A 27,709-nucleotide genomic window follows, 5' to 3' on the forward strand; every position below is an offset into this window, starting at 1 on the left:
CGAATTGCGAAGCGATTCAACACTGAAAAAAAACCTTCGATGTTTTGCAAAATTTTATCACACGTGAGTAAATCTTTTCGTACAAATAACAATCCGATTTAACTCCGGAAAATCGCGTAAAAAACCTCCTTAATTCCGGAAAACCGCTTAAAAAAGATCGAATTTCAGGATAGAAGAAACAACTAAGACCGCGGGGGTTATGAAGAGGAATCTAAAGGAAATGAATACACGGTGCCAGGACTTCGGAAAAATAGATTTTTGACGCCATTTTTAAATCCAAGATGGGGCGGCTTTAGTCTAACTTCAAAATGCTTTAAATGACTAAAAATAGCATTAAACATCCACGATTTGGGTATAGGGACAAAGTACTCAGTTAGTAGAAGTCGAATTTCCCTGTCTGACGCTATATGGTACAGACTCTTGAAATCCAATATGGCGGCTTCCACTCAACTGTAAAATTTGATAGATCTGACAATAAAATGACAAACCCATTACCAAAATATTAAAAAATCAAAAAAAAAATTGACGGATGGGAGAAATTTTACAAGAAAATAAAAAAAAACTGAAAAAAAATTAAAATGATGACAGAAATCGAAAACAAAAAAACAAAAATTTGACAATATTATGAAAAATATGAAAAATTTGTTTTAAAAAAATGACAATAACAATAACTAAAAAAAATGACAATGTAACAAAATTTGGAAATTCAATAACAGACAAAACTACAAAAATAATACAAATGTGATAAAAAAATTTACATAACAAACTAAATATGATAAAACTATTACAAAAATATGATAAAAAATATGACAAAACAACTGAGCACAAAAAATATTATGGCAAAAAATTGACAAAACTTACTTATAGTTCTGTCAAATTTTTGTCATTTTATTGTAAATTTTTGTCATAATTTTGTCATTTTATCATTTGTTGTATTTTTGTAAAAGTTCTGTCAGATATTTTTATTTGATTTTCAAAAAAATTTCAAAGTTTTGTCTTTTTTTTGTTTTGTGTATAGTCGCTTTAACATGTTTATGTCATACACGACTTATATCAATGATGCATTTACCGGAAAATTACTGAAAAACTTATCCGGTACAACTGTGATCGATAATTACTCCTGCAGATTTGAACTAATCGAAGATTCATCTCAGGAGGCAACTGACTTGACAACTGAGCTATATATATAACAAGCCCATAGATTGACTTAATTTTGTAATTTTATCAATATTTCGTAGTATTTTTATTACATTTTTCATATTTTTGTAAAATATTTTTCATTACACTGGATTCTTTTTTTAAACGATTGTTGTGTACGCGCAAAAAAAGAAATCGTGTAAAAAAAGTTCAAAACAACCAGGCAAATTTCATCGCTCATTTCGGGGAAAGCGGCCAACTTGGACTGTAAATCGATCATTTCCAACCAGGTAGACCATTCCAAGGTGATTTGAGTGAAATCGGGAAGCTCAAAGATTTGTTTTGGATTGATTTGTTTTGAGTTTTGAGCCGCGGTTGTTCCGGAACATCCGCGGAGTCTCTAAGTGGCTATTCCGGCCCATGTTTCCGTCAGGAAGCAACGTTCGAATCAATTTACCACCCAAGAGTGGTTTGGAAAAAACGGGAATGTCTATAACCTGTTTTTGACATGTTCTAAAATCGTCTTATTTCGAGAAAATCGTTTAAAAAAAGTCGTTTAAAATAAAACCGTGTAAAATAAGATCGTTTAAAAAAAGAATCCAGTGTATTGTCATATTTTTGTTAAATATTTGTCATTTTACTGTCGTATTTGTCAAAAGTTGTCAAAAGACTTTTTTTTTGCCAGAATTTTGTTTTATTTTTATCCCATACTCCTAATAATTTTATCAAATTTTTGTCATTATTTTGGCACAGTTTTGTCAAAACTTTGTCATATTCTAGCACATTTGTCACTTCAATGTCAAACTTTTGCCATATTTTTTTACAAACTTTGTTTAAGTTTTTTCATAGTTTTATTGAAAAAAAATTTAATTTATTGTAATTTTTTTGTTATTATTATGTCGTATTTGTTATTTTTTGTAAAATATTTTTCTTATTTTAGATTTGTCTGGTTTTTGCATTTCTGTCCAAATTTTGTTTTATTTATTATCACATTTGTTTAGTAATTTTTGACAATTTTTCTTCATATTTTTGTCATTATTTTGTAATAATTGTCATATTTTCAGTATAATTTCTTACTAAATTTGTCTTTTTTATTCAAGGTTCTGTCATTTGACGCTTTTTCATTTGCCATATTTTGTTCAGTTCTTTAGGATTTTTATCATTTGATTGTCAAATTTTTGCCTTAGTTTTCTCATATTTTAATCATCGCTTTGTTATATTTCAGTCATTATTTTGACTTATGTTTGTAACATTGTTTATATTTTTCTACATTTTTATTCGGTCCTTTTTTCTAGATTTTTTAAATTTTCTTGTTAAATTTTTGTCATTCTCATGTGCTTTTTAAACCCTTTCACTCAATACTCATACTGTAGGAAGTTCAAGCGATTTTCAGTTATTTACAGCTTTTTGAAGTTAAGTGGAAGCCACCATATTGGATTTCAAGATGGTGACTTCTACTTATTGAGCCCTTTCACCCAATTCACATATTTTGGGGATTTCATGTGCAGTTCAGTCACTTCTAGCATCTTAAAGTTGAACGGAAGTCGCCATATTGGATTTCGAGATGGCGTCGGACAAAGAATTTCAACTTCTATCCATTCAACCTCTTCACCCTATAGACATATTGTGGAGTTCCATGCCACCGGTCGTTTATTGTCGCTTCCAATTTGTTTCCATTGAAAAAGGCTGACATCGCGTTATTTGCAAAAATACGCGCTAAAAATCGCTCATTTTTCATAACCATCAAAGAAACGGCGATGATAATTTAATAAACAAAATTTTGAAAAACATTTTTTGAGAAATTATCTTAGAATATTTTCAGTGTATGTCTGGATGAACTCTGGATGAATTCGCGCGATTAATTCGGTTGCACTGTGGCCGGTCGATGTTTTTTTCAACGTGATTTAATGAGAAGCGGTTTTTCGTGCGAATTGAGAATCCGCTTCGCACTCACTTTGTCCTCGACCTTAATCTGAATTCTGTTTTCAACTTTAGACTTCTAAAGCTGACTCTGAATGGGTTCTGTGAATTTTGATGCTGAACTCTGAACTCTGATAGTGCGAGGAGTAGGCGTTGCCTCGATGGCAGCGCACGCGTTTTTTCTTCGTTCGTAAAAATTTTGTCAATTTTCAAATTTAAAAGTGAAACTTTCGGAAAGTTTTGAAAAAGTAAACAGATAACGGATAACCCGCGGATTTGTGCAACCGTATATAGTAAATCAGAGATTAAAAGTCCTGTCGTATTTCCTGAGGATTCTTTTGCCAAAAGAATTATGTGCTTTGGCATGTGCTGTGTGTTGTAAAACTTCTGAATCCCTGGTTTGTAGATGTCTTTAAAAGTTGAAGTTACAATTCGTATCAAGTAGGACTGATCGTGAGCTCCCAGGAGAGTGGTCGATTTTTTTCCCAACACCCTTGTTCTGCTGAACCGTTGAACGGGCGCGTCCGAAATCGGTTGGCAAAGTGCTATGAAATTGGATATTGGTGAATTGTAAAAAGTGAAATTGAAGTATTTCGGTTGGTGAAGGTGCGTGATATTTCAAATTAGGAAAAAAAACCAGCAGTTCGAACTACAGTGGCAATGTTGTGGAAGTGAGAGGGGAAGGGAAATAGTTGAGAATGGATAACAGTGGCTGTAAAATCTGGAAGCTAGAAGAATGCGCAGAAATGGAAAAGGATTGCTTCGATCAAATTTTCTTAGATTTGTCGTGAAAAGGTTACGGAAACGGCTGGAAAGCTAAGTATATTCTTTCTATTTAATTTATTGTAATTTTCTCGAATAACTAGATTCGCTTGCACATTTTTCGCCTGTCAAAAATTTGTATACAATTCTTTACTCACCTTGTTTTCTATTTTCTTGAACTATTTGTTTACATATGTTTGATGACAAATTTGCATTGTCACAAAATTTGCTCCATGTTATTCTGGCCACGATATCAAACTGCATTCCATCGGGTATGCTGACTACCAAATAAGAATTCCAAACTATCATAAAAGCCCCGTATTTCAAACGCAATATTTGATGATGTTAGAGTCAGTTTTACGAATAAACGGAAGTAAATTCATAAAATTTCAATTTTCTAACGCCGTATTCATAAAACCAAACAGTATAAGTAAAGTTTTTCAAAACATTTAAATAAATATTCAAAATCTGGGGTTTTAAATGCCCTTTTTTTATTCAACCTATTCATAACTTTCACTTCCGACTCCGGTCAACACAATCCGCGAGCTCTTTTGGAAATCAATGTTGATCTGTATAGATGTGTATACTCGAAGAGATCTACGGAACCATATGCCAGAAGGCCCATCAAGAAGACTCTAACACCGGTAGTCAGGTAACATTGCGTGGTACCCAAAATCATGCGAGGATAAAGTTTCGCCGTTTTTTCACTAACAGCTTTCCTGGAACGCAAGTGTGTTACTAAATAGTTGTTTCATAATTAAATTTAACGATACCTACTTAGCAATTTAAGCTTAAATATGAATAATTTCAGCAATTTTTCTTCGTAAAATTTTCTGACTTCTCCTTAGCAGTTTGTTATGAAACCTGATAACTGTTTGTTTTGCCACTGGTTACCATGATTGCCTAGGAACGTATTCAAGAGGCGTACAAATATGACGGTGAGAGAAAAAAGCGAAATCGTAGAGCGAAATTTGAGATTGACGAAATTTTTGTGTGAAAACTCTAGCGCGAATAGAAAATCTCAATAATTCATTGGAGTTTTAAGTTTGACCTTCTTCATTGTGGGATTGAAGCTGTGTAAATTTTTTCATACTGTACCATTCAAACAGATTGGTATCCTAGTCAGAAGGATAGAGCTTTGAATATGAATGCCTTCTCGGCTCAGAAAAAAGAAATGCAGTTGATAAATCATCTAAGCCCTAAATGTTCGGAAAGAGTGAAATAATGAACAATTTTATTATGAGATTGTACTTTTCTAAATAGCGATGCTCCGTATAGAAATACCGAAAAAAACTGTAGAATTTCTGTTTTTTTTTTCGGTATTTTCGACTTTTTACAGGTTATTAGAAAAGAAACATACAACACCATACAACGAAAAATCGAAGTCAACATCTTTATCTTCCACTCAAATAAATAAATATGAATAAATCATAGAAAAGCTATCATAAAAAATAATATTCTACTTTAATACCATGAATACTTTTGAAATATTTTTTTTAAGGGGAGGGGGGGATGCTTACACTAATTATATTTTTTGTTCTTTCAATGTTTCTTTTCAAGAGCGAGCAAAGGCGCTATATCCAAGGTCAAAGACCAGAAATGATTGTGCATCGAAATCCGAAACTCTAAATTATTAACATTGAAGTTAAAGCAATACTGTAAATTTTTAAGTAATGAAAATAAGGAAATTTCTAAAATTATTAACTATACTATGGGGTTTTGGATTTCGGTACAGAAAAACATCATTTCCACCCACAGAAGGACGAAGTCACACGGACCGCCATCAAGGAGCACAGAAATTTAGCATATGTGCTCCCAACGTTAAAACCTCACTAATAGTCATGGAAACGTATGGTACTGTTGTCCACGTTTCTTCCTCCCTTTGTTCCAGTTGTCTCTGCGTCCAATACTGCACAGTGGGCCCGGCCAAGTTAAGATGAGTAGTAAATGTACTTTTACTACTCACCGGGATGCTGACAAGATCTGGCTGTGTACGTATCATAAGCATAAGCATAAGCATAAGCATAAGCATGAACTCTGAACTCTGATAGTGCTCTCCGATTCAGAGTTCTTAACCTGAGTTATGATTCGAATTTCGAGTTCTGAAACTGAGTTCTGATTTTGAGTGCTGCATTCTGAGTTGAGTTCTTACACCTATTTGAATTTCGGAATCAGAGTGAATTTTTACTATAAATTCTCTCTGGTGGGTTCGGAATTTAAATACTCTCCGAATCACTCAATTAAAATTCTGAGTTCCCTCTCTAAATTCGGATGATGAATTTTTCAATTTTGAATTCTGATGATGAGATGTGATTCTTAATTCTGATTTCAAATCAGTTTTTCAAATCTCATTTTGAATTTGGTTTGAAATTTTCCATTTTTATCATGTGTTTGAGTCTCTGATGCAGTTTACTTTTATCGTTATCATTTGTAGCTGTTTTCTTGGTGGAAAAATTCAAAATTTTAAGCATTTTCATGACTTTTATCTGGCTCCATAGCTCAGTTGGTTAGAGCGTCGTGCTAATAACGCGAAGGTCGTGAGTTCGATCCTCTCTGGAGCCAAAATTTCTCTTTTTGATGATCCCGGTTATGATTCTATATATTTGAACATATCAGTGATACTAAAAAAAATATGCATTGATGTTATTCCAATTTTATTTCCGACTTTCAGAGCACAACTAACTAACTTATTTGAAAGGTATGGCAGATTAATCAAAGATCACAAATTTCCATCAATTTTGAATTTCCCTTTTATTCCTCGATTCATTCAGAATTCCATTTGGGAAATTTCATTACTGGGAAATGAAAAATGACCAAAGGCCGGGAGAACGTTGCCATGAATTCCAACCCAGTAGAATAACTGGCAAAACCAGAACTCAAGAGAATGGTCCGAAAATTTTTCGCGCTACTGCAGCCTCATGGACTCGACGCTAGTCCATGTTCATAGTTGTTTATGATGTTGATGATAACGTCAATAGCCTGTCATGGATGTGATGTGAAGCTGAATCAATTTCGTTGCCATTTATTCATAAACTGTGCCAATCTTTTTGCTCCCTGATGCCATTCCAATCGGGTCCTGCTTCAATGCTGTGTTATGTAGAATTCTATCGTTTATTTCAATTATCTTTCTCCCTGTCGTTTTTTGCTTCTTCTTCTAAAAGTATTAATTTCGGACCGATGGTTTTTATCTGATGCACTTTATGTGTGTTTACAAATGGCATCCATTTTTTTGGATGGCCGCTTGTTTGTTTTTCTTTTGAATTGTTTGACAAACCGTGGAAAATTTTTAACGAAAACAGCTTGACGACAGTCGTAAATGACAACCATTGACATCGAAATCCACAGTTGACAGGAAGAGTTTGTAATGAATTATCCCCTCACTCAATTTTTTTTATAGTTAGACCTTTGTGTTGTTTTTGACAGCTGTCAACAAAAAAGTTCTTCGATTGACCCCGACGTGATTTGAACACGCAACCTTCTGATCTGGAGTCAGACGCGCTACCGTTGCGCCACGGAGTCAGTTGCTTTGGCCGAGGCTCTAACTACGCTATTGAGCTCCAATGTTTTATTTTTAGATTTGTGGTTTCACACGATAGATCGGTCGCTCGCTCGTTCGTTTGCCCGGCTGCTTGTTTAGTTTTATTTCCCTCGTTCTGTTTGTTGTCGGTCGTTCTGCACCCCACTTTGGACCGGCCCGGCAACCACACGAGAACAACAAATCGCAAACAGCAACGCGCGTGGTGTTGTCGGTGTTGTGTATGGCGAGTTTTATAATAGCCCTGATTGAGATTATTTTTTCTCTCTTCCTTTTCTTTGAGGCTGGTTATTTATGATGGTGATTGTTATTAATTATGGTCCTTACTTTGGAAAAAAGCTCATAACAAAGTTTGTTATTAGATGTTTGTTTTTTATTCTTAGCCGTTATACATGTACAACTCTTATAAATTTAAAATATGTAAATGGAATTATTCGGTTTTCGAGCTGTTCCGACATTGTAACTTGTACGGTAATTCGAAAATAGAATCGATCTCATCGCACATGCGCCGGCTACTTATTATTAGACGCTTCCGAATACACCCAAAACGTCTACGTGAAGTAGACATACATGTGTATGTAAGAAATTTTTAGTCTGTTCAATGGACTTTGGTTGAAACTAGTCGAAACAAGTAGAAATGGATTGACAGTTGATCATCTGTCTCTTTCCGATTGACTTCGACCGATTTCTACCAGGTCGAAACGAATCCTGCTGCCGAGCTGGATTGGTTTCGACTAGTTTCTACTTGCTCCATTGAACAACGACCCGACTTGTTTCGACCAAAACATTTGCTCGCTGAACATCTGTCAATTGACCGAAACCAGTTGAAACCAATTTTTACCAACGGTTGAACGAAGCTTTTGTTTGCACTACCTGCCAGTTTCAAGTTGTTATGTCGATATAGAAGAGCAGCCAGATTATCAGAACCAAACGGAAGAAAAAAACTTCTCAGCAGACGATTTCAGATGACGTCCGCAGTCGTTTAACAACATTGGCCTCAACCCTCAACCAACCGGTCCTGCTGAATTCCTCATCAATTGAAAACATGCCGTCGGGGGTAGTACCTACATCAATAAATTAAATAATGGTCCGTTCGTTTTTTTTCTCCTTCTTTTACGGCCTCTGTCAACCAGAGGCGGCTTCAAGTAGGAAGGAAGGAAGGCACACTGGCAGGTTTTAGGCCAGCCCGTTTACCTTGACCGGTTTACCTACATCAAAACAGTGATGGAACAAGCGTCATCATCGGCATGGTTGACGAATGAGGAGAAACACAGAAACCCCTCGGTGAAGTTGACGTTCGACGAGGGGTGGTTGCAATTATGTTTTCATTGTTATTCGTGATACTCCGACTGCCTGTGGTATGTTTGCCTGGTAGGATCGGTCAACTTTTTTCGACGAGGCCAGCCCTGTTTGTAAGACTTTCGGGATCAAATGGGCAACTAGATACACTGCATATCAACTGGCTCCATAGCTCAGTTGGTTAGAGCGTCGTGCTAATAACGCGAAGGTCGTGAGTTCGATCCTCTCTGGAGCCAGAATAGTTTTTTGGATTAACTTGGGACCATTGCAAATTATTTTGATGACCTTTCCGGTATCATTAGATGTATGTAAATCAAACAGTGTTGTGGACGGAACTTGTTCCGTGTCTATGGAGCAAACTATCGGATGGTTCTCTTAATTAATTATATTTTATCCATGTTTTAACTAGTTTGTAGTTTGTGTAGCTGTAACTAAGTAAGGTTAGGTTAGCTTACAATTGTGTTTAAGTTTAAGTTTAAGTTTATTATTCGAAATTACGGTAGCCTCAAAGTTACATATAACTGTTGTACAAGGTCAAGGATAGTAAACGTTAAGTGAGATAACAAAATAACATTCGGTTTCTTGAAATTTCATTTTTAAAGTCGAATCACTGACGTAGCATTTTCTTGAAAACGGCCATAGATTCCGCCGTTCTGGATTGAAGTGGAAGACTGTTCCAGTGTGAAGTGCCGTAGACCAGGATACTTTTTCTTGAAGTGGTGGTATGTCGAGGCACAATAAACGATCTGGACCTTTCACTCTGCGTGCGTTGTACTGTTTCTGCTAGGTGTTTAGTTTTAGTAACACATTTGTACCTAAATCCTGAGCAAACTTTGCCGTACTACAAACAGTGCCAAGCGTTAAATTATTTTTTAAATTCTTTTAACACAATTTTTTACTGTTATAATCAACTTCAAATTTGAGCCACTCGTGTTTCAGGAAAACAAATTTTCATCCGGTCCGTTTGACTGATGTGAAGAAGAGAGCATGATGAATCTGCACTCTTAAAAGATCCTCATTATTATCACGGTTAATCACAGCTTGTTCGGAGCATCCGAAAAGTGCTGAGTGTATTATAATTAAGAAAATAAACTAACACCCAATTTGATTTTAAATCTTTTGATCTTTGGTCTACGACTGTCACAGACATACATAGACTTTTTTTTCTTTGATTTTGTATCTCAAACACCTGGCATCCCTGGACCCCCTTTTTCGTAAACACTTCAGCCAGCTGTCAAAACTTTTTTCAATATGGCTGGACGTGCGATTTGACATGTGAGACCACCATACTAGATTCATCATGGAAGAGAGAGCAAGACCATAAAATCGCCCGACAGTTGAAAAGAATCGTCAGTTGATCCGCCACTGAACTGTATTTCACAGCGGCACGTTGAAAGCTACTCTTCCAGTGTTGTCGATGTCAGCATCCTCTCCCTTGTAAAGCTGGCCGATTACTGCCTTTGGATGCGTGTCACCCGTAAGCTCAACATCCAACACTGCCAACCTGCTGACCGATTGCCTTGACAACCACTGATGCCACATTTTGATCGGTATTATCAGTGTATCTCTTTCTGTTATATTGAGACTTTTATGGGTGAGAATAAGATACACTGATAATACCGATCAAAATGTGGCATCGTTGTTGACAACCCTTTGTTTGTTTGCACGACTGCAAGGCGAACTCTCCCGTCTATCCCGGGGAATACTGCCAGAACCCTACCTCGCATCCACCAATTTTTCTTAGCTTCGTTCACAATCACAACCAAATTCCCAACGCCGATCTCCTGAACTTCGTTGAACCACTTCGTGCGACGGGTCAAAGTGGGTAGATTCTCCCGGACCTAACGACGTCAGAACATGTCCATTCTGTTTCCAGATGCTCTTCAGGGCTACAACTCCATCCACAAATTGTTTGCTCGGATGCTTTACGCCGTTCGAACTGCCCAGCAAAAAGTGGTTAGGCGTCAGTGATTCAGCTCCTTCGCTATCCAATTGTTAGAACGTCGATAGACGAGAGTTGACGACTCTTTTAGCTTCTACAAACGTACTAAGGCCTTCGTTGTCGAGTTTCCGCTTTTCTCCATGACCGTTGTTCCCACCCATGCGGGGCGTTCCTGGAGGTATGAAAACCCATTTGGTGTGAGTGTTGGTGAAGATTGCATCCTGAAACTGGTTTTTTTTTCTTTATTATAGAGACTTTCAGCCTCGGGCTGGTTCGTCTCTTTAGACTGAAACTGGCTGATTTGTTGTTGTAGAATGTTGCCGGCTCCACCGAAGTTGGTTCCGTTATCCGAATGGATTTCCAGTGGTGCCCCTCGTCGAACAATAAAGCGCCGAATGCTCATCACGCAGGATTCTGTTGTGAGGCTGTGGATTAGTTCGACTGTTTAACCGAACTTCTATCTCTCTTGACCAGGATTGGACCAAACAGGTCCAAGCCGACGCAGCTGAATGGACGTTCGAACGATGGTAGCCATCCATCCATCCAAGGTACCTGTGGTTTGCACCTGTAAACCTTGAAATGTTGACACTGGTGGATTATTTTCTTTACCGTTGCCCTAATCTTCGAAATGTGGAAGGTCTGGCGAAGATCGTTCACCACAGTTTCAAAGTTGGCAGGCAGGAACTTTCGATGATAGAAGTCGATAATCAGCTCAGTAATTCTGTGAGTCGGAGAAAGAATGGAAGGGTACCTCACTGTCATTGCGACGTTTTTTTTTTGCTGCACTCTGGGGATGAAGTTTTCGTCGAGATATGGCGAAATGTGGTGTAGTTCGCTATGCTTTGGAAGACGATCCTGTCGGTCCGAGTTCTGGTGAAAACTTTGTCGAAGTATAGATGTCTCCACCGGATACGATTGCTGCTGCGATATCCAGAACAATGTGTTTTCAGCAGTAATTCTCTCAGATAGCTACCTTCGGCTTCGACGAAGTCCATGATAACTCGAAGATTTACGTAGCGATGTACATATGCCACCGTTCGCAGTATTCGCTCTCACTTGCTGAACCTACCGGGGTCGACGATCGCCATTGGAGCAACAAACCCAGAATGTGGATTGGAAATTTGGCGTAACGACTTCAACTCCACCTCGGTGTTAGTCGGCTTCCTCGGTTGCCGCCATTCGTCCTCGTCTTCTTGAGGGAAATCTGGACCACGAAACCAGGCGTTTTCTGCAGTCAAAGGCGGCCCTTGGTGGCGAGTACGGCGACGTTCTGTTTTGATGAACCCATCGCCACTCTTTGATGCTGGTGTTTGAAAAGATTTCCTCCACTCTGCAGACTGCAAATTAAGTGTGGTCGGACCGGATCCAGGCCAGCACAGTGCAAGAGTCGGACCAAAGAACACATCGCTTGATTTCGAATGTATGCCCTTCTTCGATAAATTTCCTTAGACGGGTTCCCATTACAGCCGCTTGAAGTTCCAGGCGCGAGATGGACCAATGTTGCAAAGAGGCGACCTTCGTTTTAGCTGCAACCAGTGCACACGTGTACTCCCCGGTTATCGTTGAAACACGGAAGTATCCCACAGCAGCGCAGGCGTTCTCGCTAGCATTCACGAAAATGTGGAGTTGAAGATCTTCGTAGTTCACACTGTTGAAATAACATCGTGGAATCTGCAAACTGTCGATAAGCGGGAAACTTTCGATCCAGCGTAGCCATTCCTCGTGCTCTTCGCCTCCTACGGTATCGTACCATATTAGCGCGCCAAATGTCTTGGAGTAAGACCTTTCCGTGCAACACAAATGCTGCGAGCAATCCTCGGGGGTCGAAAAACGTCATGAGACGACATAGTACCGGTACAATAGCCCAAGACATCGTCATGCGGCAGCCAGTGCATCCCAAGCACAACAACAGTCAACAGTCAAAGTTGTCTCCAGCTTCAGAGATTTGGGTTTGGAAGAAATGTTTCCACCAACGACCTTCACAACCGTCTTACTGTTTGATCTCCTTCAGTCCCTTATATTGAAACCACCTGCTGCGTGTATCGATTTGATTTCTGTCGCTATCTTTGTTGCCTCTGCTACGGTGCTGAAACTTTCAGCGTAGTCGTCAACATAATGGCCTTCTACAATTCCTTCAACCTCGCGAGGGCTTGTGTGTTTGAATTCCTGGGCGTTCCTGTTTTTTTACGTACTGTGAGCTGACGCTGGCGAATACACTGAACTGAACGAAGCGACTTCCATAACGAAGGTTTCAGGTTTACTGCTTTCATCCGGCCTCCAGAGCCACCCCTGCGCTTGTCTCTCACGCTTGTTGATACGGATCTTGTGAAACATTTCAGCAATGCCTTTTTATCTTAAAAAATGATTTTTTTCCCTCTTCAATCTATAAAAAAAGAAAAAAAGCAAAATAGTTTGAAAACTTTTTTCTCATAGGAAATTTCATAAAATGCTTTCAGCCAAACCGGATTCATAAATTGGGTCTGAAGCCTCGTTTTATACTAAAATAAATGGGATTGCATCAACGAATACAACCCCGCAGTTAAATTTTTGTTCCGGGAATTTAACAGCATGCTGTCATTCATCCCTACTCGCAGTTAAATGTAATCAGGGTGAATTGATTCTCACATCGTATACTTTGATAGCCTTCGCCCACTACTAAAATCGTAAGCACAGATTGCTCTGAGAAAGGGAAAACTACACGGGGACGCGGACGATGCATGCAAACCATGTTCTCACATGCCGCTAGTGCTCAGGAAGCTTTTTCCTAAGCACGAACGACAAGGGAGAATTTCGTTCGTGGAAGCAAATTGAATGCAATCAGACAGCTACTCATTTGTCTCGAGCTTTAAGCTCTGGCTAGTTTTTTCGTTCCCTTCTCTCTTCCTCTCTTCACACATAACGTTGCGTATCGAAAAATCTGTGCTATACGATTGTTTGGTTGTTGTTGGTGTAAGTATCGAGCATAGACGATGACGGGATGGGAGTCAATCCGAATTGTTACTTGCTGAAGCCGATGGGAGATTATAACCAAACAGTAGCGCCACCATATGTCCTTCATAGTAGAGTTTAGAGCATTTGGGAAGCTTTAGAGAACAAGCATATAATTAAAAGGGATTTAGCTCGTCATGTTATTTTTCAATAATTGTTGGGCAAAATTTTGCTATGAGAAGGTGCATGCAAGACATACCGATGGAAAAACATAATTTTTTACAGAAAATTACGAAACAGTTCTCATATAAGAGTAGACAACATTTCAGAAGTGCAAATATGTCAAAAAATACCAAATTTTCTAAATTAGTAAAATCAACAAAGTTGACTAAATTTACTAAATTCTCCTAAGTGACCAAATCAACAAAAATGACTTAATTGAAGAAATTGACTAAATTGACAATAGAAAAAAAAAAATGAAAAAATTTACCAAACCTTCAAAAGTCACAAAATTGACAAAATGGACAAATTGACAAAAATGATAAAATTTACAAATTTCCAAAAATTTAAAACATTGAAAAAAATTAACAAATTTTACAAAAGATACAAAATTGAAAAAATGGGTCAATTTGACGAATATTACAAAATTGATTTAAAAACAAACTGTCAAAAATTTAAATAAAAAGACAAAAATGACAAAGATGATATGAATTTAAAAAATGTCAAAATGTCAAAAGTGACAAAAATTACAAAAAATGCCAAAATTTAATATTTTCATTTTTGACAAAAATGACAATAACGACAAAGTTCACTCTTGTCATCTGTGTCAATTATGTTGACATTTTGTCAATTTTATCAATTTGGTGAATTTTGTTTATCAATTTTTAAATATTGATCAATCTTGTCAATATCGTAATTTTAGTCAATTTCGTCATTGATGTTAATTTTGTCTTTTTGGTTATTTTAATCATTAATGTTAATTTTGTTATTTTTTATCTAATTTGTAAATTATGTGCCTAAATTTTACGAATTTTTACCTGTTTTGCTAATTTTGTCAACTGTTGTTGTTTTGTTTCAAGTTTTCAATTTTTCAAGTTTTCAATTAAATTGGCAAAAATAACAAAATTGAAAACTAAACTATATTGATATTTGCAACAATTCCAAAAAGACAAAATTGAAATTATTGACATAATTTTCAAAATTACCAAAATTTTAGAAATGAATTGTTCAATTAATTAATTTTACCCAATAATGTTTTCAATATATCCGGGCAAACGTTAAATTATTTTAAACACATGGTTGGGAAGCCTTTTTTTAAATTGTATTCTTAATTCTCATTTTTAAGTTACCATAAGCTGTAACTCCAAAGAGTTCATTGAGATTGTTCAGTCCGACAAGCGTGCCAGGTTTAGCAGCCCGGGTTCACATTTCAGCAAGTGAGCCATTTACAAGCAGTGTGTCGCCGAACATTGTTGACTTGAACGTTCCAGAAAGTTCGTCAAAGGTTCCAAAAAGTTCGACGACAACCACCAAACGGGACTTCATGCCAGGTTCAGCAGCTCGGGTTCGCATTTCAGAAAGCGAGCCACTGACAAGCGATGTGTCGCCAAACACTGCTGATGCAAAGGTTCCAGAAAGTTCGACGACAACCACCAACCGGGAGAACTTCTCACTTTCCGGTGTGGAGTATGTTCGTTCAGTCCGACAAGCGGACTGAGAACTTCTCAGTGAGAAGAGAGCGAGAGGAGATGAACGCGAGAGGAGCGCCAGCCAATCAGCGAGCAGCTGCCGACGGGACGAAAGTATAAAAACGCGCGCTCCCGCGCGTTGCATCATAAGTCTGTTTTTAACCACCATTGCGGCAACATCGGTCCATCGGAGCGACTAAAATCGAAGGAAGAGTAGGCGAGCTAGCCAACAGTGGCCTTCTCCGAGGCCACCCGAAGAGGAACAACGTGGATAATAAGAAGAAGCGAATAAGTGAAATAGTTCGAGAAAGAGAAAATAAATCCAGAATGTTCCTGCAGTAAATTAGTTTAGTTCCTCTGTGCTTCCTCCTCGTTGCTTCCGATCCTATCGGCTCTTTTCAGAGCCTTCCTAAGAAGAGTTTAATTGCGATCACTGTGGCGTCAGTATCGATCGGCCTTGGCCTCTAGGCAGCCAGTCCGAGGACCTGCCTCCACTGGTGAGACAACCACCAAGGGTTGTCTAGAAGAGGCTCGCTCTCACAGGGGGAGTGAGTCCCATTAGTGGTTGTTTTTCCAAGCGCCGCCCTACAGTCCAATGGCTTTTCATGGCCATAACAGAGATTATACTTGTTTCAAAACATTTCATAGAAACGGGATCATATTCCAGATTCCAGTTATTCAAAAATCATAAATAAGATAAAATTAAGTTATTTTTATGAAAATTATGATTATTTTCAAATTCTTTTATCTTATAAACAATTTTGAGCTTTTAATTGGATTTTTTTTTTGGATTAACTGCGTTAGAAATTCTTTAATCAAAATCTCACATATAATTAACAGACTGTAAGAAAGGCTACAATCCACTGTTAAGAGTATTAAATCGAGTTTTAAAATTGACATTGATTTTCTATGGTAGCCCTCGTGGTGTCAAAATTTGTAGACGTTCCAAATTTGATGAAAATTCCGTAAAAATTGTTAGAATTGTGTCACATCATACGAAAGTTTTGCATAGGAGACGTCCAAACCTCCCTTTTAAAAGCGGAAATGTTTTCTTTTTTTTATATAAAAAATCTCGTTTCGTCAAGGGACATTTGTCAGAAGTCCCTTAAAAATTATTCGGTTTGTGTCATCTTTCACATTAATTTTGTATAGGAAATCTCCCCTTTTACCTAAATTAGCAAAAATTGGGATTCTTTTTTTTTTCGTCCTACGACCGAAAACAAGCCACTTTTTCTACATTTTAAACACGAGAACTCTTCATAATTGTCAACAAGCGGCCAACAACGACACATTGCGGGATGCCGCTATAAAATTGCATCGATGGCCAGTGTCAACAATCAAATTTTGCTGCTGGAACGATTTCGGTCATGTCTGCAATTTTCTTGTCCGGCCGACAACTAGGAGGTGGGCATTATTTTCGAGTACCCCAAGCCCGCTCCCGATTTTATGCCGGGCCAAATGCCCCTGTACCTGTGCTTGTTGTGGCTCGATCGATGTCATGTTTGACAACAAAAACAAGCAGCCGCAAATTTGACAACAGGTCCCGGAAAATCAGAAAGCCAACTATGATGACTAGCGCCAATGAATAATTTCCAGGGTGAGAGTTTCAATTTTGGAATAAAAATAAGTTTTCTTTTTTTTTCGTAAGTAAGAATATAAATTTGGGATCAAATATAACGGTAAAATTCCGAATTATTAGAGAAAAAATCGCTTAAATAGAAAATCCATTACCTTAGAATGAGACTTGCCTCCTATGACAAACGATGTCCAAATACCCACTTCCTTCATCGTTTAGTCCCAACCAGTGCGGTGCAGTGATTGGATGAGGAAGTTAATTAATTAGTTAAAATCTAGGCTATGTTTACCACTACACAACTGGCATATCGGTGCAATTTTTTAAAGCAACAACAAAATCAAGCAACTGCTTTCTGATAATTTATATCTGTTAACTTTTTTTGACATCTTTTTTGATATTATCACTCTTATATTATAAATATAACTTCAAATATTAAATTCGTTAGAAAATAAAAAAGGTATAAAAAACTGCCTTTCTGTAACCAGTTTTGATGAAATTTAAGACGTTATCATGGCTTAATACTAATCTCATAAATAAACCGAAGAGATAACAAATATGCCGAAGCGAAACCGAAAGTGACTAAACCCTGGGCAAAAAAAGGAAACGGAGCTGGATCGGCTCCGAGCGGCCACCGATCATCGTTGTCAGGATGGCCGAGCGGTCTAAGGCGCCAGACTCAAGATTTCCGAATCTTGCCGAGGTTGGGAGGTTCAAGTCCCAGCGCATACTCGGTGAATCGATATAGAAGAGCGTTCTGGTCCTCTCTGAGGGCGTGGGTTCGAATCCCACTTCTGACATGAATCTTTTTGCCCGAAATTTCAGAGACACCAGGAGCACATGCGTGCTGATTTTTTAAATTTTAAAGAGGGTTTTTTTAGAATTTTTTGCAAAAAAAAATCCCCCGCCCGAATAGGGACTTGAACCCTAGACCGTTGGATTAAAAGTCCAACGCTCTACCGACTGAGCTACCCGGGCTTGACGAGAGGTGGGGAGACCGATGTTATATTTCAACCGAGCCCCGGTAGAAAGAACGAACGAGAGTGTCGTTTATTTTTTCTCTTGCTTTGCTTTCCATCGATTCAAGACTCAGTTCAACAAGTTTGTAGGGTGCCGTCATCTCAACAACTGCTAGGTAGGTTCTTGATTGAAGAATATAGGTAAAAGCATCTTCACGACGTGCTTATTCGCCACAAGGAAGGTTAGCACGAAAGGAAAACTTGAAACCCGAAAGGGCGGAGATCGGCGTTTTTTTGTTCGTTGTAGGTAAGGATGAAATTAGAAGCTCATTTTTATTCTTCCGTTGTGTCGTAAAAGATTTAGATTGAAAACTCTATTCAGTTCATATTGGATTTTTTTATTTATGTTTGTATGATGATTCGAATTATCTTCCTTAACCCTAGTCCAAAAATATTTTTAATGAATTTAGAACAATCATTAAATAGACTTATCTGGTTTATCCTATTTTCAAATTTCAAACTTGGATTGACTAGTGAATAAGCATCGTCTAGCAGTAAGGGCAAAAGTACAATCATAAACATTACGTTAAACGTTATAGTAGAATTATTAGATCTACGTTTCGCTGAAACGTTAACAAATTGGTTCAAATATTTGGCTAAGAACGAGTAGAAATTTGTGGTTCTATACTGAAACTGACGTCAGGTGATTTTATTTCACCTTTTTGTATCGCTTTCGAATCTGGCTACCTCCAATATTGAACAACAACCAACCAAATCTGTTTCATCATTTGCCAAAAGCACACCAGCAGAAAACCCTGCCACCGCATGAGAAAAAAAACGGAAAAGCGTGGATTTCTAATTCAATTTACCCTGCTGTCAAAACAAATCGTTCAACTTTCCTTTCATCCTTTCATGTGTTGTTTTTTTCTTGTGCTCCCGCCCCGCTACGATGCAAACTAAGGACCACACCAAACAAGTTCAATCTTTCAGTCTCATGTCGGAAAAAATGGTAATTGAACGAAAACAAATTGATATCTGATAGCAAGCGCCGCAATTAGGAACATGAGACGGAGCTGGAAAAACGACTGGAAATCAACTGGAAAAGGACACCGGAACGATTCCCGGAATAGTTATTAATAACTCAGCGTCGGTGGTGTAATGGTCAGCATAGTTGCCTTCCAAGCAGTTGATCCGGGTTCGATTCCCGGCCGACGCAGGATTTTTTAGCTGACTTTTACGACGTCAAATCCGGCCAGAACAATGGTGGAGTCGTATGTTTCTTATATAGTGGCAGTAACCTTTTCTGCAAACACTCCTTTTGGTAGATATCGGCATTTATTGTTCCTTTTGTAAAGAAACTCGCCGACTTCAATCCGGAGGAGCAGATTACCTGTCACACAAGCACTTTCTGGCCAATATTTTCCACCTCAATCGACTTCTCGTGGTCACTCACATCCTACCCAATAGCTGCCGTGTAGAATTGTGGTCCCTGGCAGTCTTCCGAAAATCAATCAAAACAAACACTCAGGATGCGTTTCCTGTTGGAAACATTCAGATTGTATAATGGGATAGCGCCTCTCGCAACTGCTTCGCCTGGCTGGTATGCAATCTCGATCAGCGCTCCTATCAGCTATGCAAACCGAGTCGCATCATTCAGAATCATCGGTTTAGCAAACATCGCATATCGGAGATGAGTGAGATACAAACTGATCCATTCTGTATGTAGCTCACTCAGTATCTGCCTAAATTATATGAAATTCAATATTATTTTTTGCAGGACGAGAAAAATCAAACAGTTGTGCGGGACACCATAAATTCTCAGTAGTTTTAACGTGACGGACGACAGTTTAATAAGAGAACTTGTAAAATTTGAAAAACAGGGCGAAAGTGAACATCTTTCCCTCACAAACACAACTTCAATTTGATTTTGATCATACTGATGTTAAAAAACGTTATAACAACAAATAAATTTATTAATTTGCTAAATATCAAATCAAACAAAATACGATAATGATCGGCTTCATGTATCACTCACTCACTGCCTGATCCATTCACTCCTGATCGAAGACCAACAAGATTCGCCATATGCATTGCGCATTGGTGAGATTCCAATTTGATGATGGTGCTGCACTGTTTTGACAGCAAGCATCGTACGAGGTGATCTGTATTTTAGCGATGAATTGAACGATCGATGATCGGGTAGGTCCAGTAGCAATCAATAACGAAACCCGACCGTTGTACGTTCAGGTGCGAAGTGCAATCAGAAACATTCATTGAAAACGAGTGATATTCGGAACACTGGTCCCTGGAATCCTCTTTCACATAAGTTTCATCGTCCATGAGAATGCACGCATCTGGCTTCTGCAAAAGCCGACGATAATGCTTCCGGGCTCTGGTTGGGCTCGTGATTTTTGTTCAGCAGTTTGTTTGGACACTTTCTGCTTCTTGTATGTCTTCAGGTTGTTCCGCTTCTTGATCCGCCGTACCATTCCGATCGATGTCCCAGCTTTTTTCGACAAATCCCGTATGGCCATCGGTCGATTCCGGTTGATGAGGTTGATTACCTTACGGTTCAGATTTGGGTCAGATGGTCCTGGTTTTCTGCCTCTTCCTGGCAAATCATCGAACGTATAGTGTTCCCTGAACTTATGGATGATGGATTTTACGCTCGCCGGATGAATGCCGAAACGTTTCCCCACTTCATTCATCGAGATGCCGTTCTTTCGCATCCATGTGTCCAACACACGAATTTTAACTTCTTTTTAATTCGCGACAATTTGGGAGAAACGAATGTTTCAAACGTAAACAAAGCGCTGGTTCACTCTTAAAAGATCAAAATGCTACATACAGGTGAGCACAGTTAGTTGTGCGCGTTCACGCGTCAGTAAGAAGAAGGCCCAAATATGTTTATAGTTAATTTTCGATACACTCCTTATTTTATCCTTTGAATGATGATATTTTACATTAAATTTCTTTTTTCTGTACGACTCTTTCGTCTTCCTTGCTCGTATGTCCATCACGGCACAATATTATATCTGTCTTTTCGTCAGATTTCCATCACCTTCGTTTGATCCTTTTCAAACAGTCTGTTTTATGTATTGTATTGTCAGTTTCTTGAATGTTTTTATATTCACATTGTCTTCGATTCTTGGCGGTAGGTTGCTAAACATTTTCAAAGAAACCTGAAGTTTCACTGAGATCCATACGAGGACTTTTCCATACGAAGACTTCTCCATCCTTCTTGATCCTGTAACAAGAAAAAACAGATTTATGTTTAAAATTGGCATTAATTTTGCAAAAAAAACTCACCAAAATTCGATGTGGCACCATTCAGCTAACTGCAGTAATGGTAGCAAAATGGCTGTTGGGAAAACTATTATTTATCGGGCCTGTTTGGATGACTAACACTAACAAGCAGAAAGTCGTAAAAATGATCAACCATCTGTTACACGGAAAAAAAATTTATCTGTTCCGTAGTTAATGCTCATGTATATGTGCAATCGGTGAAATCAGCTGACTGGACTGTTACACGCTTAGAGTTAAAACCCCTATTTATGGCATTGAACGCAACCCTACGCGCGAAATTATTCGCTCAAGAATGCCTGTCAATGAAGAGGGCATAAAACTTCTCTGCAATTTCAGATTCATCCGTTCTTTCAACTCCGTCCAACGAGATTTAATTTTCTCTTGCAGCATTTTATCATTTTATCGTTTTTCATAGGAATTTTCCATTAGTTTGTTTTCTTTCCATTCTCGATCGAATTTCAACCTATTTCATTTGACGCGAAATTCATTGCTTACCTATTATAATTTTCGCCTGCTTCTTTTGCATTTTGTTCGTAGAAATTTTCTTTAAAGATTGTCCCTTTGAATTTTCATTTGCTTATGACTACTGGAGTACCATTGAGTACCGGTTTTGTCTTAGCCTTATTGAAATCTTTGATCTGTCCATCATGGAAGGCACTTAAACATTGATGTCCGTGTAGGTGAAAACCATTTTAGAGATGTCATGAAAACCAGCAAGTATGAAGCCCTTGTTACTTTGAATTTGTTTCTTACTTGAAAATTTAACTCTGAAACTTTAGGATAGTGTATGTTGTAGGGAATATAGATCAGGAAGTTAAATATAAGTTTTTCAATAAAAAATATCCATATGCATTCAATGTGGAAAAGGTTCTGAACAGGGATGCCATGTGCCTGATTTTTCAGAATTTGCCTGATTTTTCGAAGTTCAGACTGACAACTTGATAAGCCATTGAATTTCCCTGATTTTAAAATATGACTGATTTCGCCAGATTTTTGCGAATGTGATGAAAAATGAGTTGTAAGAAACTGAATTAGGTACCATTGCTGACGTGAGAAAGTGAAAATGAGAACGACGATCAAAAAAAGGTCATCACTTGGAGAGAAATTTCCGTTACTTTGACACGTAGCCTGATTTTTATATCACCAGTTCCCTGATTTTTGAAAAACAAATATTGGCAACCCTGTTTCTGAACGAAAAATCCTCTCTTTTATTACTGTTATCCAAAGAAAAATAACTCATTGATTTAGCTCCACCATTTCTCTGACGCTCGGATATTTGACGCTATAAGATGAGCATACCCAGCTCGATTGGGCTCATTCGTTTGACTAATCTTGAAGTGAAAGCATCCTCAGAATGGACAAACAGTTGGTTCCCCCAGAATCCTCCAGAAAGGCTGAGAAGGCGGTTCCTCCAACATCCTTTAAGAAGACGATTCCTTCAACATCCTCCAAGAAATATATATAATCGAAAAGCTTTTCTACTTCATATTTTTAATCTACATAACATTAAACAAAGATGAATCTAATCCAATCCTTCCAGGTTTTTACAGAAAATACGTTCAAAAGATAAAGGTTATGGTCAATACAATACAGTAAATGGTTCATGAATAATCTGTTTGGTATAGTGGCTTAGTGATATGGAATGTTATAAATTGATTGGATGATTACACTTAAGATTGATTAACAAAAATGGTTTTGGCGGAAAATTTCAATTTGTTTTTGCCTGATCTTTTAGTAGATAAAGAATTTAAATTTATAGCAAAAAGAATTAAGCAAACATTGAACAAAATTATGTTTGCAGTCATTTTTGAACTATTTTTATACCCTTTACACCCTCCTTCAAGGGCGTCGGTGGTGTAATGGTCAGCATAGTTGCCTTCCAAGCAGTTGATCCGGGTTCGATTCCCGGCCGACGCAGGATCTTTTTTTTATGTTGTGAACTGAAGTGGCGTCACAAAAAATATTTTGAAATCAGTTCTTAATCAGTGTATATTACTTAATTTTTCTTTAAAAAAATCACACATTTCTCCCCGACGGGGAATTGAACCCCGGTCTCCCGCGTGACAGGCGGGGATACTGACCACTATACTATCGAGGAATTGTTGAATCTGTTTGGCCAAGATTGCTACCAGTCTGTTGGCTTTAGGATGAACGCCCCAGTAAGAATTTTTTTCCAAGGGAGTTTAACTGCCAGGGTCATTCTTCCCTAAAGCCAAACCCAGTAAGAAAACAGCACCGTGGTTTATTCAAATTAATAAATTATCGTCGGATTGAGGCCGATTTCTGTTCATTTTATCGCCCCTTACTCACATTTAATTTGAACAACGACAAGCAGAAAAGTTTTCGCTGAGTGCTTAATTTTAAGACGAAATTAAAAACTATTCGAGGACCACTCTAGAGACAACAAAAACTCAGCTCGAGGGCGTAAAACCTAGAGCCGGCACAGGAATAGAAAAGTGTCTGCTGGCTGAAAACTGAATAAATAAAGAGAAAAAAAAAACACAATATGACCAAGGTGTGTGCGCTTTTTTCCTTTATCCGTACTTTTGCCATTTTCGCAGAAAAGATTGGAAGCGGTCGTCCTTTTTTGCTGCTGCTGCATTCGAATTCTGCATTTTTCCTGATAGGACTTACTTTGTCGAGAAGTATCAGGCTGCTAGGAGTCAATAAAAAAAATCCACTCCTTACACTATTCTTACAGGTTCCGGAATTAAAAATCGCTCGGTGGAGCTTTTTTTTGTTGCATTTTTCACCCGTTCACGCCTCCTAGTAAGTTACGACTTAGGTAGGGTTGGGCATGAAAGTTAATTAAAAGATGATTTCGCTTGTTTTTTGTTGCTGCTGTGTTGAAAAAACTATAAGTGTGTCTATTTCAATTTGTTTTGCAGTTTAAAAACAGTTTGGAACTAGGCGAGAACAGTTAAATTGGTACGAAATACTGAACTGTGGAATATACTGAATCGATTTGGGGTCACTTTTGAATTTCTCAAACCCTGTGGTCTAAATGGCTTTGTTTTGAATCCGAACTCATCCATGATTTTTTGCAGAATTTTTATGTAACGTTTACGTGAGTAAATTTGAACTTTTTTGTTTGTATGGGAAAATTGAATATTTTGTACTGAAAAATAAATATAATTTTGTTTCTTCTGTGGAACCGAGAATGGTTTTTGAGCCAATTTATAAATTCTCTAAAGAAAATTGTTCGTTGAACAACTTTGTCCAAGATCGTAACTTCGTATCTTATTAGACAAAAAAGTTACAAGGTGTTGAATTGGGTCATGTCTTTTAGTATTGAAAAACAATAAATTCAATTGACATCACTGCTGGGTGCTTAGCAAGGTATTGCATGACTACTTTTCATACAATACTTCGCGAGGCACCAGCAGTGATGTCAATTGAATTTATTGTTTTTCAATTCTAAAAGACATTCCGGTTAAACAGCTGATCACTTTTAAGTCCAATAATATACGAAGTTACGGTCTTGGAAAAAGTTGTTCAGCGGAAAATTTCCTTTAAAGAATTTATAAATTGCCTCAAAAACCAATAGCCGGCTCGGTTCCACGGGAGAAACAGAAATGATGTTGATTTTTCAGTACAAAATATTCAATTTTCCCAAATTAAACAAAAATGAAATTTACTCATGTGAACGTTACTTAAAAGTTCTGCAAAAATCATGGATGAGTTTGTAACCGAAACAAAGCTTCTAAGACCCCAGGGTTTGAGAAATTCAAAAATGACCCCAAATCGACTCAGTCGATTATTGGTCCGATTTGAAGTCATTTTTCGGTCCGATTGCAGTTCGACTATCATTTCGATTTTCGGTTCGATTCTTGGATGAATTCCAGTCCGACAAATTATTTGAAATAAGCTTAGAGCTTATGACATTTGAATTTTATCCAACTCTTTTATTTCACGACGACTGTTTATTTCCTAGAATACCATATAATCCAATAGGAAGCACACCGGTGAAAAACCCTAACCTGCTTGAATTTAAAAGGAAAAATGGCAACAAAAAGCTTGCAATGCTAGAAAACTGTCCATTCCGACAGAATTCCATATCCATTACCTAGTCATGAAACTTCCAAGAACGCACAGTTTACTGCATCAGAATCACGAAAATCGAGGATCCGTCCAAGGAGAACGTCAAAATGTTTTGCACTCTACAAGCAGTACAAATTTGCTCCCGAGTGTTCCAACTTCTATCGACAAACCCCCCTTCACTTCACCGGAATCAGAAGAAAGACTGATGGAAACTTGAATATGATCCTGTTATTTTTTCTTGCTCCACCCAAATCCTTTTAGAGTAGAAAATTTCTGCAAGTCCGTTGAAGAATGCTTGACGTACGCATAAAGTAAACACACACAAACACACTCACACCGGCGTACCCGCACCCGAATGGATCTTTGTTCTTCCTTCAAAGCCAAAAAGCTATCGGCACCTCCTGCCGGCCCGGTTGATTAGACCTGGAGCTGGTGCAAGCTTTCAGGAAAATTAAAAAAAATTAGATTCCGTTCGGTTCCGACCAGAACCGCCTTTAAACATGGCGACCGTGCCAAACGCGCGGACCCAAGATGGTGGCGGACCTTGGGGATTGGCAAACAATACCTCAGTCGGGCATCATCATCATCTCCTCCTCTCGGTTTTTCTTGGGTGGAGGAGAGTGTTTGGTCGAAGAGTTGTGCTTTCTTCATTTTCTGATGGAAGATAGATTAGAATATGAATGCCAGTTGTCAGATGTGACAGGAGGGAACAGAAGCGGGCAACGTTGGACGATAAGATTACAATGCAGTTTTTGTGTGTTTTTCACAAAAAGAAAAATCTGTAGCTCGATCGATCGCTATGAATAATTGAAAATGCCGAGTTTATCCCTGAGATTAGGTTGCTAGGTCCATTTTTTTAAAAGTTGACTACCAATCCCTCCTTTGGCATTGGAAGAAGTTTTCAAATTACAGAAAAGGTACAGTGTAGGAATAAAATCAGAGCTTATCGGTAGTAAATAACGTGCTGTATACGAATACTAAAAGAATCAAGCAAAAACTAATCTGCTAGAGTGAAAAGGCAAACGAAGGCGGGGAAGTGTTTTTGTTTTACGGTTTAGAGCCGGAAGACTTTGGTTAAGACTGACTTAGAGTTTGGGGTTAGTACAAGCTTTTTCCACATCGGAGGAATATAGGAGATTTGTATGCGGAGAGATAGATAAAGAACAACTACTGGATCTAAAAGTTAAGATAAGCTGAGAGATTGTAAGAAAGATTTGCAGAGTTGTAGAGGTTCAGTTTTAATAAAGATTGTGAAATTTCAGATGTTTGAAGGCTAGATTTTTTTTCTTCGTTCAAAGTAACGTCACTTACCTCTGCTCGACGTGGCTCAACGGAAATATCTGAAAACAGAGAGAGAAAAATCATGAAATTTGAATCATTCTTCAGAAACAACACTGATGAATCTGAACGAAAAAATTGTTGCCACAAATAGAAGCACTAGTCCTTCCGAGAACCAAACGCACAAGCTCAGTTTTTTTAAATACCTACATTTTCATTTTTTATAAGGCAGAGTTTCGTGAAAAGTTGTTATAACCCGTTCCTTGCAAGCCTTTTGGCCGATAACCGACCGCCCTCTCCCATGAACCGGAACCTCCAGTAAGCAAAACAGGACAAAGTTTTGTTCCAACCAGGCTTTTAACAACATGATTCTTCTTTTCTCCTCAACTGACTGATATCTCTTTGAGTGGGTGGGTGTACCCCTTCATTCTATCTGGATCAGTCATCGTTGTCGTGTTCACAAATTTTTGCCCAAAAAAAGAAAACCCAAATAGAATTATCTAATGGCTCCGGGGATGATGTACTACATTTCTGGAACATTCACAGCAGGTTCAGCTTTTGGATTTTTTTTTCAGAGAAAAGGATGTTTGAACATATTCCTCAAAAAATAACTGACAATCAAAGGTAAACGCAGTAAATGTTTCTATTAATTTATATTTTTCTATAAATTATGTAATCGAGAAGAATCCACTAGAATCGTGTTCAAATCTTATGAGCCGACGGAGATAAAACATTTGAAGAACAATAAGGTCGGAACGAATTTAAAATTCTTCGTTCGTCAGCCTCCTCCTCACTCCGAATTTTCCGAAAATCCCGAAGGGGGGAATTAATAAAGATAAAGGTATTTTATTGGAAAATTTAATAAATTCTTCAAATTTTCAAACAGTTGAAAGAGAGAAAGTCGAAATATAGAGAATGGGAATTTACTGACCTTTTGTAATCCCGAAATTATGGAAAATTTTCAATCAAAAATAGCAATTTTTTTCTATTTGGTGTAATGAAGATTGTATCAGAAATACTTAAACCGTTATACACCGCTCAACGAGAAAACGGGAGACACGAATAGCGCTATCTGGTGACAGAAATGGAAGTATATCACTATGATTTTTTTCGGAGCTTTGTCAGAGGTGCCAAGTGTTCTGATTTTAAAGAATTTTTCTTGATTTTCGGTTTGTTTTGTTCTTTTAATTAGGATTTAAAGCCTATTGGGTTTATTCATCAAATCACATACAGCAGTCCTGATTTTCGAAAGGCTGTCCTGATTTTTGAAAAAAAACACTCGAATCATCCTGATTTTTGTAAATTGGTCCATATATGTCCAGCATCTCAATAAGGATCGAG

At 37.9% G+C, this 27,709-nt stretch overlaps 1 protein-coding gene and 8 non-coding genes across 13 annotated transcripts in view; 5 read left to right on the top strand and 4 right to left on the bottom strand.

Annotated features, from left to right (window-relative positions):
* The window catches only part of LOC129738847 (polypyrimidine tract-binding protein 2), a 595,573-nt gene that overhangs the window by 493,934 nt on the left and 73,930 nt on the right, over positions 1–27,709 (bottom strand). For 2 of the 5 annotated variants that reach the window (XM_055730255.1, XM_055730239.1), the window contains exon 2: positions 26,402–26,430. The exons of the other annotated variants lie outside the window; for them this stretch is intronic. The gene's annotated coding sequence lies outside the window, so the exon portion shown is untranslated. The remainder of the gene's footprint in view (positions 1–26,401; positions 26,431–27,709) is intronic. 5 annotated transcript variants of the gene reach the window in all.
* Positions 6,308–6,381, top strand: Trnai-aau (transfer RNA isoleucine (anticodon AAU)). Its single transcript has one exon. It is a non-coding gene; the product is annotated as a tRNA-Ile (tRNA).
* Positions 7,267–7,338, bottom strand: Trnaw-cca (transfer RNA tryptophan (anticodon CCA)). Its single transcript has one exon. It is a non-coding gene; the product is annotated as a tRNA-Trp (tRNA).
* On the top strand, positions 8,816–8,889 carry Trnai-aau (transfer RNA isoleucine (anticodon AAU)). The gene has a single exon. It is a non-coding gene; the product is annotated as a tRNA-Ile (tRNA).
* On the top strand, positions 17,431–17,584 carry Trnal-caa (transfer RNA leucine (anticodon CAA)). Its single transcript has 2 exons — positions 17,431–17,468; positions 17,540–17,584. It is a non-coding gene; the product is annotated as a tRNA-Leu (tRNA).
* Positions 17,690–17,762, bottom strand: Trnak-uuu (transfer RNA lysine (anticodon UUU)). The gene has a single exon. It is a non-coding gene; the product is annotated as a tRNA-Lys (tRNA).
* Positions 18,888–18,959, top strand: Trnag-ucc (transfer RNA glycine (anticodon UCC)). Its single transcript has one exon. It is a non-coding gene; the product is annotated as a tRNA-Gly (tRNA).
* Positions 22,895–22,966, top strand: Trnag-ucc (transfer RNA glycine (anticodon UCC)). The gene has a single exon. It is a non-coding gene; the product is annotated as a tRNA-Gly (tRNA).
* Positions 23,076–23,147, bottom strand: Trnad-guc (transfer RNA aspartic acid (anticodon GUC)). The gene has a single exon. It is a non-coding gene; the product is annotated as a tRNA-Asp (tRNA).

The sequence above is a fragment of the Uranotaenia lowii genome, chromosome 1 (assembly GCF_029784155.1).
Source record: "Uranotaenia lowii strain MFRU-FL chromosome 1, ASM2978415v1, whole genome shotgun sequence".
Lineage (NCBI taxonomy): Eukaryota > Metazoa > Arthropoda > Insecta > Diptera > Culicidae > Uranotaenia > Uranotaenia lowii.